Source organism: Cibotium barometz, chromosome 53 (genome assembly GCF_041138505.1).
Source record: "Cibotium barometz isolate CiBa-2024 chromosome 53, ASM4113850v1, whole genome shotgun sequence".
In the NCBI taxonomy this organism is placed as follows: Eukaryota; Viridiplantae; Streptophyta; class Polypodiopsida; order Cyatheales; family Cibotiaceae; genus Cibotium; species Cibotium barometz.
This window is the reverse complement of record NC_141098.1, coordinates 11,442,314-11,457,318: the sequence shown is the minus strand read 5'-3', so window position 1 is coordinate 11,457,318 and position 15,005 is coordinate 11,442,314. Positions and strand designations below refer to the sequence as shown.

The 15,005-nt window shown below is 42.2% G+C and overlaps 1 protein-coding gene across 1 annotated transcript in view; it reads right to left on the bottom strand.

Moving 5' to 3' along the window:
- LOC147608288 (FKBP-like peptidyl-prolyl cis-trans isomerase family protein) overlaps positions 1-11,713 on the bottom strand; it is a 37,719-nt gene extending 26,006 nt beyond the window's left edge. The window contains exon 1 of the mRNA XM_086788957.1: positions 11,507-11,713. The gene's annotated coding sequence lies outside the window, so the exon portion shown is untranslated. The remainder of the gene's footprint in view (positions 1-11,506) is intronic.
- Between the last annotated feature and the right edge of the window lie 3,292 nt (positions 11,714-15,005).

The following is a 15,005-nucleotide window of genomic DNA, read 5'->3' as shown; positions in this document are numbered from 1 at the left end:
TTCCAGCCAAGAAAAGGTCAAGTACTTTGTATTTGTTTTCAGATTTACATCATTCTAATAAAGCAAATACACCATCCGTGGTGGGGGCCCTACAGAGGGTAATTGGGACCCAATACTGTGTCCTTCTCCATCTCCCCCTTCTCTCTCTATTTTTCTGCACATCGTCTTTCAGTTTGTGCGTTAATTCCGTCACGAAAAGAGTGCTGTTTTCTGAGTTTTGAAGTACCGATCCTTCTCCGAAGCTTCCGCATATTACAAAGTGTTGTTTACCCTTCATTCTCCTGAGTCTAGCCTTCTCAAATCTTAAAAGCACCCAATCACCCAAATTAAAAACCAATGATCGACGGTGAAGGTTTGTTGCTTTCCTCTGTTTCTCTTAAGTCCTTTGAAGAGCCAACTTGACCTTCTTGCAAGCCTCATCCATATTCTCCACAAAACGATCTGCCTCGAAGATCTTATCTTTTGTATGCACGATCGGAGGTACTTTCTTCCCGCCTTCCATAATCTCGAAAGGTGCCTTACTTGTCGAAGTGTAAATGGTGTTGTTATAAGCAAACTCTACCAAAGGAAGATACTTTTCCCACTGCTCCTTGTGATCCGAAACATAACACTTTAGAAGATCCAATACATTTGAGTTGGCAGTTTCCGATTGCCCATCTGTTTGTGGATGAAAAGACGATGAGGACTTCAATGAAGTTTTCATGTTCTCGAACAATGCTCTCCAAAATAAACTCGTCATTCGAGGATCTCGGTCACTAATGATAGATGTGGCCATCCCATGGTACTTGAAGATATTTGTCAAAAATATCCTCACCATTTGCTCTACATTAATCTTCTTCCTGACTGGAATGAAATGAGCCTGCTTGCTGAAACGATCCACGATAGTCCAGATGCCATCATTCCCACTCTTTGTCCTACGAAGATCAAAGATAAAATCCATAGCAATACTCTCCCACGGTCTATCTGGAATAGGCAAAGGATGAAGTAACCCAGGTGTTTTTTGACGGTCATACTTCACCTTTTGGCAAATGATACAATCACGAACAAAAGCATCAGCATCCCTACGTATAGTAGGCCAATAAAAGAATGCCTCAAAAGCTTTTACTGTAGCTTCAATACTACGATGGCCTGCATAAGGCAGAGCATGGCATTCTGTCAAAACCTTCTGTCTCAACTGAGATGTGACACAATTTGTTATATATATATATATAAACACAAAAGCAAAAGCTCAAGTTGCTTTTGGGGAAGGTTGTATAAACCCCTTAAGTGGGCTTCTTGCCATACATCTCTCAAGTTTTCAAGCTCTCAAGCTCTCAAGTTCTCTAGCACTTTTCTTGTGCAAGATCGAATTTTCTCTCCACTTGCCCTCTTCACGATGTCGACCCAAGAATCGGAGTTGGAGCCCCTTGTCGAACACGAAGGCTTGCCGGCTACGGAAGATACCGATGCCGATCTTTTTGACGATTATGTGTCAAAATCTGATTTCCAAGAGTTCAAAGTAGCTCTCGAAGCTTCTTCTTCGAAACGTCAGGCACAAATCGCCGCCCAAATGCAAGCTTCGCAGAACTCCATCTCTCTCTTGACCACTACCCTATCTACTCTTTGGGTATGGATACCTTGGCCTCTGCTTTAGGCCCCAATATTACTCTGAAACAGTTCGGGGGTGAGCAAAAGCAGCATACCAAGGAGATCGTGGACACTTGGCCACATAAGTGGCAGGTCCATTTTCAATTTCATCCATATGATGATGGAAAAAAGATCTAGTTGGCAACAGGTCTCCTCTCAGGCAAAGCTTTGCTTTGGTGGAAGGAACTCAACCCTAAGCCAACAACTTGGGCACAATTTGAAGACATCTTCAAGAAGGAATTCCTCAAGAAAGAGGATGATTATGATGTTGTTGCCCGGTTTACCGCTTTGACCATGACCTCGCAGCACCTCACTTATGAGGTCTACCTCCAGAAGTTTAGGGACTTGCAGATGAAAGCTACAAAATCGGATCCCACTACTCTTTTGGGGTTCTTCGTAGCTAGTTTACCAGACTCATACCGTTTACAGGTACAGGTTAAAAATAACAAATGCAAAACATTGGACGAGGCCATTCATTCAGCTCGTATCTATGACGATACAATGGTCTCTTCCAAGTCTAAACCCGTTACCGAGCAGGGGAACAAGCATAAAAGAAAGTTCTCCACACCTATGGCTAACACAACTGAAGGAAAGTCTTCGGACCAACCTTCGAAGAATCCAAGTTCGACTCCAGCGAAGAAGAAACGACTCCTTAAGGCTTTGAAGCTCAAGAAGGAGGACCGTTGTTTTATCTGCGAAGAAAAAGGACACATGCGTAACGAGTGCCCGAAGCAAAAGGATGCAAAGACCAACACAGGACCCAAGCCAAAGGCAGCTTACCAGTTGTCTTTGATAGGTATGTACATGTTCTGATTATTTGTTCAACTCTAAAGTTTTTGGCTTGCATGATCTTCTCCGAGTTTATGGAGAAGTGAATGGCCATAGAATCCACATTCTTCTAGACCCTAGCAGCTCACCAGTATAGTATTTTAGGTGATTGTATACATCCCTCTCAGGGACCTCTTGTAAATACAATTGATTTTGGAAATATAATGGATTCTTCTTTGTATACCGCTTTCCATTGTGTATTGATTCCACTTTCTTCATTTCTCATACCTTCCATGGATATCAATGAATTAAGTGTATTTGAAAGCAAAGAATTACAGAAGATACTTGATTCGTTTCAAGATGTATTTCCTAAAGAACTACCATCGGGTTTACCACCTGAAAGGGAGAAGATCATCGTATTGACTTGATCCCTAGTGCTCATCCTGTCAGTATTCCACCTTACAGAATGAGCCAAGCTGAGGAAGATGAGTTGGCTAAACAACTCGAAGATTATTTGAGGATGGGCCAGATCCGTCCAAGTAAATCACCTTGGGGTACACCTGTGTTGCTTAGGAGAAAGAAGGACAACACCTGGAGAATGTGTATAGATTACAAGAGATTGAATAAGCTGACAATTAAGAACCGTTATCCTCTCTCTAGATCAGATGACCTGATTGACCGGTTAGCAAGAGCGAAATATTTCACGAAGATAGATTTACGTACTGGCTATCACCAGATACGTATTCATGAAAGTCATGTCGAAAGAACCGCCTTTCGGACTAGGTATGGCCATTACGAGTTTCTCATATTACCTTTTGGGTTAACCAATGCTCCAGCCACTTTCCAGCAAATGATGAACGATCTTTTTCGTGAACATTTGAAAAAATTTCTGGTGGTGTTCCTGGATGATATTTTGATATATAGTCGTACTCTTGAGGATCATGTTAGACACCTCACGATTGTCTTATCTATTTTAAGACAGAATCAACTATATGCTAAATTAAGTAAATGTGAGTTTTTTTATGACAGAAGTCATTTACTTGGAACACAAGATCACTAGAGATGAATTGAGCATTGACTATGACCGAGTTCAGAAGGTTCTGGACTCACCTATACTGCGAACAGTGAAACAACTTCGTTCTTTTCTCGGTTTTGTTGTTTTTCTTCGGAAATCTGTGCGAGAGTACTCTCAGCTCACACTACCGATGACTGACTTATTGAAAGGTCGTGGACGTAAGTCAAATCAGCCTATCACTTGGAATAATGATTTGGATATGGCCTTCAGACTTTTAAAAGATAAAGTCAAGGAAGCACCTATCTTGGCATTACCCGATCCTAGTCAGCCTTATGTTCTTGAAACTGATGCCAGTGACTATGCCATCGAGGTTGCTCTATTTCAAGATGTGGTAGACCGGTTGCCTTTGAAAGTAAAAAGCTAGAAGACACTCAATCTCGTTGGCCAACCCTTGAGAAGGAGCTTTATGCTGTGATTCATGCTCTCAAGGTTTGGAGACATTATTTATATGGCTCCAGTTTGTGGTATTGACTGATCATCAGTCAATCAAGTATGTGTGTTATGCGGATGATTTGAGAGGAAGGAAAGCTCGTTGGACTGAGTTAATGCAAGATTTTGATTTTGAGATTCGTTATCGGAAAGGGTCCATGAATAGTGTTGCAGATGCGCTTAGTCGAATTAGAGAGGTGAATACTTTGTCGTTCACCTAGATTTCTACTGACTTATTTCAGTCATTGAGAGGGCTTTGCAGGACTGATAGTTATTTTGGTCTATTTTGGCAGAAGATCCAGGACAGGAGCTCATTGATTGACCAAGACTCAATGACTGAGCAATCTACCATTCAGGCTGCAGGAGGCCAGTGGATGATTCGGAATGGTTTACTATTCTGTAATGACAAAATTTGTGTCCCACAAATCCCAGACATTGGGTCCAAGATTCTTCAGGAGTGTCACGACGCCACCCTGGGGTACAAAGGACGCTATCGTTAGTGAAACACACTTTTTATTGGACAAAGATGAAAGGGTATGTAGAAGATTATGTTCTCAAGTGTCAAATTTGTCAAGCAAATAAAGCTGAACGCTTTAGACAGGCTGGGTTGTTGCATCCTTTGCAAATCCCAGGTAATAAATGGAAAAGTATTTCCATGGATTTTATTACCGGATTGCCAAGAACACATCAAGGCTACGATTCTATTTGGATTGTGGTAGATCTCGCTTGACAAAAATGGCTAGATTTTTACCGACCCGGAAGACTATTACAGCTACGCAATTAGCACAGCAGTTTATCGAGCAATTGTTTAGACTGTACGGGTTACCGCATGACATAGTCAGTGATAGCGACTCTAAGTTTACGAGTGGTTTTTAGAAACTTATTTTTGAGAAGTTGGAAACAACTTTGAATTTGAGTTTCTCAGATCATCCTCAATCTGATGGCCAAACAGAAAGAGTGAATCAGATTTTGGAGGATATGTTTCGTGCATATGTATCCAAAAGACAGAGTTCATGGGAGGATTATCTTCCTATGTTAGAATTTGCATATAGCAGTACTAAGCATACGAGTACAGGTTTTTGTCCTTTCATGCTTATGTATGGCTTTCAACCTAGATCACCTATTACAGTAGGATTCTCAAGACTTCAACATGATGCAGCACGTAATTTTTTGCAAGATATGCAAGAAATGTTACAAGTTGCGAAGGAATCTATTAGAAGTGCTCAAGACCGAGACAGATTTTATTCTAATAGACATCGTTCACCCAGAAAGTTCTCTCAAGGAACGATGGTGTATTTGCGAGTTCCGAAAGATTTCGAGACTTTACGGACAGGTCTCTGAAATTATCCCCTAGATACTGTGGACCGTTTCGTATTACACGAAGGATTGGTTCAGTTGCATATAAATTGGATTTGCCTTCTCATGTGAAAGTTCATCCCGTATTTCATGTCAGTAAACTTAAGGAAGTACTAGTTAGTTACTCCTCAAGAAATCATAGATGTCGAGAACATGACATTTGTTTCACACGAACCTGACAAGATTCTTGGATTTCGTGAAAGAAGATTTCATAATACCCTTATCACGGAATACAAGATCAAGTGGAAGGATCGTGTTGAGGAGAACGCTACATGGGAGACATTGACTACTCTTCAGAGAGATTACCCTGGCTTTTTAGTGAGCTCAGGAGTGAGGTCTTAGAGGAAGGGAAGTATGTCACGTGCATAGTGTGTATCTACCGTGTGCACACGCACACAAGACTAGCTTTGAGGTTTGGGGAAGCTTGGAGCTAGGCAAGCTCATTGGCGAGCTGAGTTAGGGATAGACTAACAGACAGGCACCCAAGTATGGACGAGCGGACGCAAGTGTGGATGCCCAATGATCGGCCAAGAGCCTATAAAAGGGTGGCCAAGGTGAGTCATTAGTCATATAGAGTCTCGCGTGATTTGTGAGAACTCTATGGTCTGGAGCCTGGATCTAGTGCAGACGTGCACCTACTTTACGCAGCCGAGGCCGGCAGCAATCTCGAGACCCACGAGGGTAGCTTCGTGGCGGTATGGGACGTCGCGAGGTAGAGATTGGTCGGTACGTCAACCTTGTTAGCTCAGCTCGTGGCTCGGTGGGAACAGCCAAGTCTGTGGGCTTGCCCACGACTGTCGAGGTTGGGAGGTGAGTCAGGCTTGCACCCCCTTCTTGTTTATTTGTTTGTTTGCAGGTTTCGATTCTCGAACCAAGAGCGTTCTACGAGGAGATCCGGTGGGATTTTGACTGTGTGTGTGTGTGTGTGTGTGAGAGAGAGAGAGAGAGAGAGAGAGAGAGAGAGAGACACACACACACACAGAATTAAATGCTTCTCTTACCTGCGTTAGTGGACCCAACAATCACTGCGACAAGAGGCTCCAGCACATGTGAGGTACCAACAATCGTGTAAAGAGGCGGGACCGCTGCTTCCCCTTGAGAAGGCAATCAAGGGGGACAAAATACATGAGCTTTCCTGGTTAAGAGAACAACAGTGTGCCATAGCCCGGTTTGGTAGACCTTGTGCGAAGATAGTCTCGGCAATACCCATACCACAACACTTATACGGTGTTTTAATATGCTACCTCTTTGCTGCCCCAGATTCAGCCCTGTTTTCAGCACCTTCTCCTCTGCGTTTTCTCTCAAATTTGCAGCCCTTTGCTGCTGCGTTTTCTGGACAGCACCTGCTGGTCACTTCTCTTCCAGATTGGCTTCACCAATTGCAGCCATCAGGTATTTACTGATCAGCATTTTCTTTCCACGTGGAGATTGGACATAGGCGGCCTGTTTTTCTTCAGGACAGCAGCCTTCTGTGCTGCGTTTTCCTCTCCAGTGGGCTTGCTCCTTTGCAAAGGGGGTCTTTGGTGTTGCAAGCTTTGGTGGCACTCTTGGTACCTGTGGAGGACACTTCCTCAAAGATTGTGCGTTTTCTTGAGGAGAGCCCAAGCTACTGTCCTTGTTGTTGCCTTTCCCTCTTACACCCTCTTACAGCATTTTTTCGGGTGCTGTCCAGCCTCTTAGGGCTGCGTTTTGGTGGGAGGAAGGAACCTACATAAGCGTTTTCTGATTTGGACAATTTTATCTTTTGAGGGTTGGTGTCCTATTGATTGGATCAATGATGACAACTTCAGATTGGGCTCCGGCTCCTATACCACTCTCTTGTTATTTCCTTGATGAGGCAAACAAGTTGAATGGTGGTAACTTTCACTCATGGAAGTTGCAAGTTACTTCTATTCTCAGGGAGTATTGTTTGATGAAGTTTCTCTCGTACAAGAATCGGTGCTTGCCGGACCTTGCCTCTGCGAAGGATGTGTGTCGGTGGAGGAAGACTGACGGACAGATCTATGGCTTTCTCCTCCTGAATTGTCAAGATTCAAGTTCTTCGACACTTCATCTATGCTCCTAATGATGCTTCTACCTTCTATGTGTGGCAGTTGCTTTGTGACCTGTATGGTGATGCCAATGATCAGCAGATGCTTTCTACTTCTGGGTGCTCTGCAGCCAGTGATCTTATGGATACTTCTTTTGGAGATGTTCCTGCAGTGAAGGATAGTGGGCCAGTTTTGCTCATTACTTCTGAGGAGTTTGTTTCTCTTGTTGCCCTGCCTTCAGTTTCTATGCATATTGCTCCTTGCCAAGATGATATCTCTGGTAATGTTTTTGAGGAAGACAATGGGCTATCTTTGCTCACAACTTCTGAGGGGGATTTTTCTCCTATTGCTTCGCCTCTGATTCTTTCTTCGTCTACTAGTAACCAGGATGTGTTGCTAGTCCCTTTGCCTTCTATGGAGCCTGCTTCTACGCTATGTGATGCTATTGAGAAGGCTACTACTACTTCAATTACCACTACTGTGAATGTTCCTCTTCCCCTTACTTTGTGTGAGGATTTTGGATTGTGGTCAGGTGTGTTCATGACCGTGCCTGGGACACGGTGGTACTTCCAGGGATTGAAGGATTGGGATTTGGAGTTGGTTGGGTCTGTGGAGTCCCGACATCGATTTTCAGAGGGGACAATTGAGTTCTTACATCTGGCGATGCCGACCTTCGTGGAGGATGCTATTGCATAGCATTTGGCTACTCTTGGTACAGAGTTGGAGCAGATGGACTCTATTTCTTTTGAGGGTATTATCTTCTTGGAGCTTCAGGCTTCTAGGGATTCCTGTGACACTATGTTTACATTTGGGTTTGGCACCGATATTTGGCACAACACGACGCAACCTACATGGTTGTTCTCTTCTAGAGGAACAATGTACCTGGCAGCTTGTTCTATTGCTTTTGTAGCTGAGCTGTTGTGGAGATTGCTTGTGGACTTCTTCGGCTTCTCGGAGTTATGTTCAGCATCTGGTGCTGAGAGGGAGTGTTAGCACATTCATGATTCTGCTCTTTTATGGTGCCCATTTGGTCCCTTTTGCGTGGCCCTTGCTTGTGGGCTGGCCACCCCTTTTTCTAGTATTTTTTGGGGATTTTTCCCAGCCCTTTTGGTATTTTACCAGTCGGCCAGCTCCTCTGCTCCAGTCGGCCAACCCTCCTCACCTATAAATAGGTGGGACTAGCCTCTTATCATTCATTCAGTCTTGTACATATTTTGCTCCCTCACTTATGAGACTTGTAGTGTCTCTTGCTTGGGACTGTTTTGCTTCAGTATATTCAGCATAGTTTTCTCCATATAGTTTTCTCCATATCTCTCTCTCTCTCTCTCTCTCTCTCTCTCTCTCTCTCTCTCTCTCTCTCTCTCTCTTCACTCTTTGTTCAGCACATTCTAGTGCCACTCTGCTTCCGCTCTGTGTGCACTCTTTCATGGTATCAGAGCCTGGGCGTGTGTGGTCTTGGGCAACTCAGGCATGTGTGGTCCTGGGCGACCCCCTCGCGCCTCGGTGGCTTGCGGAGCTCGAATCGAGGGAGGGTGTTGGAAGGTTGGCAATTTCGAGCGTGTGATCTATGGCTAGAAGGTGCCTTGGATTATCCCATAAGTGGAAGCATGGGAAGTTGAAGAGCCATATATAGGCTAGAGGGGCACCTTGTCATAGTCATCTCCTCCGGCCGATGTTTTGGGAGGCAACTCACCGGGAGATGGGAGCCCAGTGGAGGGATGCTGCAATGCCCGTTGGGGGTGTTCATGGAGCTCGATGGTGATGTGTCTCCTACGTGCGTTAGTCTTCCGCTGCGCATTCTGACAATATTTACACCAAACCACACACTACTTACACCCACACCTCATATATTGTGGGGAATGTATAATTGGTTGCAATTATTATTGAGGGAGCCAATTACTCTGATGACCAAAACATGGGGCAACCATGCCTTGGATTGCAAAACTAAAGGCGTAGCTACATGGTACCTTTGGGCTTCAAGTGAAACCCATTACTCAATAAAGTACTTTTTTTTTAATTGCTAGGTTTTTATATTAAACCTCATCCCTTACTTAGGGGATGGGATGAGGGGGTGAGAGTTAAACTCATGCATGTTGGATAGAGCACGAACACACTATCCACTAGGCTATCTCTTGGCCTAGTTTTGAAACCCAGTTGGGTTTAATTTGAGGGTTAAAATGGGTTTTGAAGCCCATCATAGAGGTCACCCATAGAAGATGGATAATTAACATCTTTTCTGTGAGCAATTAAGCAAGCATGGGCGATGAATAAAGGCCTTATGCCTTAATTCTTCGTGCATAGTCATCTTCCTGGACCCCATCTACTAAGGATGGTGTCACACAACCTCTTGTGTGAAGCCAATCAATTACTCCCATAAAGACAAACAATTACTTCCACCTTAACCAAGAGCAAATGACTCAAGTGGACCAATCAATTTACTCCCATGAAGGCGAACAATTCAAACAAGGGCAAATGACTTGTTTTTACATCCAAGCTAGTCATTAACACCTTTTCGCCCAACAAAAAAAATAAAAATTAAAAAAAAAATCTATCAAGTGGTTCCAAGCCGAACCTGTAGAAGCAACTATACTCTCCAACAATAGAATTATGTGATGCTCTTCCAATGATGTTGGTAGCTCTAACAAGCTTGAGAAACAAACTAGGTAGCATCAAGCCTCCTAAAATTCATTTCCTCATGCATTAGCATCTGTTATGCCTTACTGGAAGCTTTGAGCAGCCTTATTGCGCACTTGGAACCCCGGTCCCTTCTTCACCAAGGGAGACTCCGAACTTGTTTGGTAGGTATATGGTCCCAATGTGGCTCCCCCTTTCCCCCCCGAAGAAAAAACTATCACTAGATTGTAATGGAACTTTTAAAGTAAATATTTAAAAATTCAAATTCCCTAAGCCTTTAAAAAAGTACCTTTAGAGTTGTTTTCACTGTTATACTGAAAACAAGTATGGACTTCAATATCCATTGTAACTTTTTAGAATGTATAAATCAGCATAGCATCAAACATCGCTCAGCCACAATAAGGGGTGCAAAATTTATGCCTCTCACTAAGTTCATTGCCTCATACAAAGCCTTAACTTCACTAAATAATGATACAACCTAGCAAGTTGTTTACTTTAGTTCAATTCAAACCCCCCCTCTTACCCACCACCACGCCCACATACATAAATCCAACACAAGATATCTACTTACTTATCCTAAATGTTGAGGTCATTTATAGAAACCAAACGGATACATGTGTGAATAACAAATATCGTTAGTAAATCTATGATGAAAATAAAAATAATCTATTAAAGTATAGCACATATGAGTTTGTGTCTATATACATGTAGTTACGTATATGCAGGTGTGTATATATCAATATACATGTTTGTGCACGTACGCATATGAAAAGGTCATCTACCCCACCATATGCATTAGAGGGCTTACACACTACTCTTCTGGGCCCAATGCTTGGGCAGGCAAATTCTTTCCTTGTTGGCAAGGTGAATGCAAGAAAATTTATTTTCATTTACACATTTGCAGATAGACAGTCTGTGGAATTGTTGCAGCAAGGAAATGTTATCCCATTGAATCTTCAATGCCTGCCCAAGACATTGCTGGGGAATTCTACCTGGATTCATGTGTAAACCACATAGTGGAATTCCAAAGAATCAGAGGGCAACAGAAAAAACCCTGGTAACCAAAATCCATTTCTACCTGTAAGTACCCTTACTTTACCATATAATGCAAACGAGATGTGTCACACACACACACACACACACACACACACACACACCACTCCCGCACGCAAGCAAGTTTTACACGTGGTGGAAAGAAAAGCAATATTTTTTCAAGAGTCTTGAAAAGACTTAAATCTTTTGTATGTAGGGTTGCTAATCTGACATCAACTACGGTAAAAGCTTCGTGCATGGAATATATATATCTCTCTCTCACACACACATCAACTAGGGTTAATACTTTATAATGCAAGCGAGATGTATCACACGGACATACGGGCGCACAACGCACATGCACAGATATGTGAAAAAGGGCAACAACATGTTCACCAAAGACTTGAAAAGTCTTAAAACTTCGTATGTAAGATCTAGGGTTGTTAGTCTGACATCAAGTAGGGCTAATGCTGCATGCCTGGGATATATATGTGTGCGAGTGTGTGTGTGTGTGTGTTTGTGTGTGGAGAGAGATCGAATTAAATGCTTCTCTTACCCGAGTTAGTGGACCCAGCAATCGCTGCGGCAAGAGGCTCCGGCACGTGCGAGGTACAAGCGATCGTGCGAAGAGGCGGGGGCGCTGCTTCCCCTTGAGAGGGCAATCAAGGGGCACAAAATATACGAGCTTTCCTGGTTAAAAAAACAGCAGTGTGCCATAGCCCGGTTTGGTAGACTTTGTGCGAGGATGGTCTCGACAATAGCCCTACCACAACACTTATATGGTGTTTTAATCTGCTACGTCACAATAAATAATTGGGGGGATAAATAATTGGGGGCATATTTACACCAGACCTCGCCGTATTTACACCCACACCTCATATATTGAGGGGGTGTATAATAATTGCTCGCAATTATTATTGGGGGAGCCAATTACACTATGGCCAAAACATGGGGCAACCATGCCTTGGATTGCAAAACTAAAGGCGTAGCTACATGACACCTTCGGGCTTCAAGTGAAACGCTAATATTACTCAATAAAGTAGTTTTTTTAAATTGCTAGGTTTTTATTTTAAACCTCATCCCTTACTTAGGGGATGGGAGGAGGGAGTGAGAGTTAAACTCATGCATGTTGGATAGAGCACGAACACTCTATCCACTAGGCTGTCTCTTGGCCTAGTTTTGAAACCCAAAATTTTATTTGAGGGTTAAATGGGTTTTGAAGCCCATTGTAGAGGTTGCCCATAGAAGATGGACAGTGGACATCTTTTCTGTGAGCAATTGAGCGAGCATGGTCGATGTATAAAGGCCCTATGCCTTAATTCTTCGTGCTTGGTCATCTTCCTAAACCCCATCTACTAAGGGTGGCATCACACAACCTCCTATGTGAAGCCAATTTACTCCCATAATGGCAAACTTCCACTTTAAACAAGAGCATATGACTTAGGTGGACCAATCAATCTACTCCCACCATGAAGGCAAACAATTGCATCCCACTTTAGAAAAGGGAAAACGACTTGTTTTAACATCCAAGCTAGTCATTAACACCTTTTCGCAAAAAAACAAAAAACAAAAAAAGGTATCAAGTTCCAAGTCGAATTTGTAGAAGCAACTGTGCTCTCCAACAATAGAATTATGTGATGCTTTGTTGGTAGCTCTAACAAGCCTAAGAAACAAACTAGATAGTATCAAGCCTCATAAAATTCATTTCCACATACATTAGCAATTGTTAGGCCTTGCTAGCACTTTGCACTCTCTTGTTCATATATAAAGGACACATCCTTCAACTCTCTTAGAAAGAGATGGAACAAGAATTGTAACCTCTCACAGTACACACTTGGCCATTGGAACCTTATTTAAAGATTATAGTCTGAGCCCCAATGGTTAAGATTGTAGCCAACACAATGCTAGCCACTTTGCGATTAAGGCCTTGAAATTTTTTACCATATCCATGAAACAAGATCAATAATACTAGTCCTCGTCATTTTGCTTTTTTTAAGCCTTTTAACTAGCAAGTTACATCTTGTATGTAACAAGTTAGGATCATTGCATTTAATGTGCCATGCTCCAACATCCACCCATGATAATGTATTATCAACACCACTACTAATATAGTTGCGCCTACACCACCCACGATAATGTATTATCAACACCACTACTAATATAGTTGCTCCTACACCCCTTAGCCCCCCTTCATTCGTGCTACTCCTCTCTCTCTCTCTCTCTCTCTCTCTCTCTCTCTCTCTCTCTCTCTCTCTCTCTCTCTCTCTCTCTCTCTCTCTCACACACACACACACACGTGTTAGGGGAAAATAAGGAGGGATGGGGATGGGGATGGGGAGCAAATTCAAGGAGCAAGGAAGTGGCTACATACCATATGGCTACATACCATATGGATGTAAGGTGCCTAGTACCCATTTCCATCAAGATTTGTGTAGATGACCTTGTACATTTTGTGAGAATCCCTTATCAAAAAGGGGTGAAAGCATTTTAGGTATAATGCAAATTGCCATGCTAAAAAGTACTAAATGAACAATTCGTGAAGAGATTCTTGGGCAATGCCAAGTTGGATAATGAAAGGAGGGTCCTTTTCAATCCATCTAAATGTAGACTTTGAGCCACCACCTCCATCAAAGTTGAGGAATAAAACTTTATGGATAAGCATCTCGAAAGTGATTAGACTTTTTGAGACAAAAATTATTCATAGAAGTGGCTACTTTTATATTCTTTTTATACGCATGGGTTATGATGCATATAAGCATGGATTATTGTTGGTAATCTTAAGATATAAAAATATATGTGCTTGAATCTAATGGTGGATAATTATTAAAAATTCAAGAGATCAAACTTCAAACCCATAAACAATTTCATATTATTTTAGACATGCCTTATAACAATTGATACAATACTACTTGCACGAGGTGCTACTCACTTGTTCCCTTCTCAACTTAATATTTTCTAAATAAGCTCAAAAGGTCTAACCTCATTTATATTTTTATTGCATTTGTTTTTTATGATGCACTCTCGATGATTTCCAAAACACACCATCAAGTATTCCCAATCCCTTTATCTCTACTATTAGGAATTTGTGCTCCTATGAATAACAGAAAATAGGCCACTCAATACCCTACCAAACCCATCGCTTGTTACTCTCTATCATTTTGCTCACAAATGCTCCATTGGCACTATTGATGATGTAGTATCTCTTGAACCTACTCTACCACCGAGAGAGAGAGAGAGAGAGAGAGAGAGAGAGAGAGAGAGAGAGAGAGAGAGAGAGAGAGAGAGAGAGAGAGAGAGAGAGAGAGAGAGAGAGAGAAGGTTTTTGGCAATGCATGATGACACATGTACATGCAGAGAGAGAGAGAGAGAGAGAGAGAGAGAGAGAGAGAGAGAGAGAGAGAGAGAGAGAGAGTGAGTGAGTGTGTGTGCGTGTGTGTGTGTGTGCACGCACGTGCATGCATGTGCACCTTAATTATATTTGCATGTGAAAAAAGGATTGAAATTCAAGATAATAATTAGCTAAAATCTAGATTTCAACATGAGGATGTCTTTCGATTTTACAAGGTGTTTTTTAAGTCTAAGCTTCTTCATATTTAGCCTTGTTTATGCAATGATGTATTTTTGTTTTACAAGGTTTTTTTAAAAGTCTAAGCTTCTTCATGTTTAGCCTTGTTTATGCAAGGGTCGTTTAGGGACTTGTCTTTTAGCCAATTGCAACCTCTATTAGGGGAGAAGTGGACTAAGAAAGAGTCTTTTTGCTTAATTCTGAATCCCTTTCTTAATAAAAAGAGATTTGAGGTGGTGTAATGGGAGGGGAAGTCAAGTGCATATTTTTTCCACTAGTACTACAAAGTCCTCAAAGCTCATTGGCCCAAATTTTAGGCACATCTCCTATAATCTAGGAATATAAGAGTTTCCTATAATCTAGGAGTCTCTAAATTTTAGGCATGACTCCTATAATCTAGGAGTGTAAGAATTTGTCTCCCTAGGCCTCTCTACCCCCTCACTGTCATTTTCTAAACTTTTTAACTCCTTCTACTTACCTTTTCAAAATA